Below are 2,118 nucleotides of genomic sequence, written 5' to 3'. Positions count from 1 at the left end.
GGCCCGCACTCTCTGCCCGCGCCACATGCTCAGCAGGTCCCCCCGGTGCCCGCTCAGCTGAGCCGCCCGGCCAGCCCAGGAGTGTCCCGCAGGCAGATGCTGCTGCTGACCTCCGGGTGTGGGTGCTCGGGGAGGCGGTGAGCAGGAAAAAGGCCCCTCTGCTTCTGATGAGTAAGTGCTGCAGCCTGTCGCAGCCGTCCCCCTCGGCCACCGCCACCACCACTCCCATGGCTGGCTCACAGGACCCTGGCCGCTGTCCAGGGCGCCCTTCATGGCTCGGAGGTCTCCACGCAGCAGGGCAGCCCCTCGCCTCCCTGCTCCCGCGTCCTTGCTCACCAGGGCTCCGGCTCACCCCGGAACCCGAACGCACTAAGCTGGCCCTGACGGCGGAGGGTGCTGGAGAGCTTGGCCACGGGCAGCTCTGTAACCGGACAGTCAAGGGGTCCAGGCTGCCTGTCACCCCTTCAGCTGGTTCAGCAGAGACAGGGTTGAATCCTACGAGCGTTTATGCCAATCCTGCCGGCTGTCCGGGAGAGCAGCAGGTCATCCACAGACATCTGCCCCCGTCCCCACCTCCCCCAAGCCAGCTGCTTATCTTGGGCAGAAGGACAAGGATTCCACGGGAAAGCAGGAATTACAGGCATGGGGAAGTGGGCACGGGATCATCGTGACAGGTACAGGTGTGCAGGCTGGGTGGGGGTCATGCGGGCAGGCGCCCGGGAGCAGATTACAGGTAGAGGGGCCGGGGTTGAAAGAGCAGGCACCTCTGGGATGAGGTGGTTTCGGCCACGAGGCTGTAAATCTTTCCACGACGGTAGGCAGGTCTCAGGACAGGAGGACGGACTGCATTTCGATGGGAGCGCCCCTGTCCCAGCGCGGACAGCTCCCAGCCAGGCCAGAGCGCGCTTTCTGTAATCAGAACAGAGCGATCGCCCACAACGGCAGGATTCATGTTCCTTATCATTGCTGCTGGTCCCCAATATTCTGTTTTTGCCCCTAACAGCTCTCAGGACAACGGTAAAGTCATCGTTTGGGACGCCAGGTTGGGGAAGCCAACCAGGGCTCAGGTGTCAGCGATGCCCACTGGGGACAGAGCCCCTTAGGTGGCCAGGGTGTCGGGCTGGGCGGGCCGGCACCACGGCAGGCAGGGCCGAGCCTCTGGGACAGGGTCACTCGTGTGACGCTGACTCCCCGGTGGAGAGTTCCTGTGCAGGGAGCCATTTTCCAGACAAGAGCCAGGAAAGTCCCAGGCTACAGCCAGTGTCCCCGAGCGCCATAGAGCCCGGCACCGTCCAGGGACGACTCTGGGCTCCTCTCTGAGGGGTGAGGATGCCAGTCCCCCCTGCCCCGTGCGTCTACACGGGATGTACTGATCCCCGCCTACCGACACCCCACAGGGCTCGGGCTGGGGCTCGGGCAGTGCTCCCCGACGCGCACGCAGGTGGACACAGCGCTGGGCACTGGGAGGAGGGGCTTTGTGTGCGAGTGCATTGCCTGGGGAGGCAGAGGGACTCAGGCCACGGGGAGACGGAGGGCACGAGGGGTGAGGAGGCCACAGCCCAGGAGTGCCTGGAGCCCGCAGCCGGGAGAGGCAGGAGGGACCCTCCCCGCCAACACCTCGCTTCCTATCCTGGCCTTGGGCGGAGAGCCCCCCTTCCTGGCACTTTGCGGAGGGAATTAATGCAGCTCCCAGCCCCTGACAACTGGAGCGGCTTTGTGAGCTCACCTCCCACCAGCTCGCTGAGGTGACCTGAGGGGAGTCCCCACGGCCACAGCCAGTCCCCCTCCTTAGATCCCCAAGACCAGGTCCAGCTTCCTGTGTCCCCACGGGAGGGGGGGTGGGGGGGCGGGGGCGGCTCCCACGGGGGCCCCACCACCCCTGGGGAACGTGCGCCTTCATTAAACGGGAGGAAGGGCCTCCGAACCTGAAAACGCTCCTGTCTCTTCTGTTGTAGAGTCTGCTTCCTCCCCCAGCTCCGCCCCAGCCGGGTCCTCACAGAAAGTCCAAGGCAGTAGGAACCCGCCGCCCCCGACAGCGCCCCAGCCCAGAGGCTCGGGTGTGGGGGTCACGCCTGGTGCCCCGGCACCGCGACCTTATGCCCTGCAGGCCCCTCAGTC

This window comes from Myotis yumanensis, unplaced genomic scaffold, assembly GCF_028538775.1.
Source record: "Myotis yumanensis isolate MYYU_CA2020_CCGP unplaced genomic scaffold, mMyoYum1.0.hap1 SCAF_10, whole genome shotgun sequence".
Classification (NCBI taxonomy): domain Eukaryota; kingdom Metazoa; phylum Chordata; class Mammalia; order Chiroptera; family Vespertilionidae; genus Myotis; species Myotis yumanensis.
The sequence above is the reverse complement of the archived record's forward strand: the minus strand, read 5'-3'. Positions refer to the sequence as shown.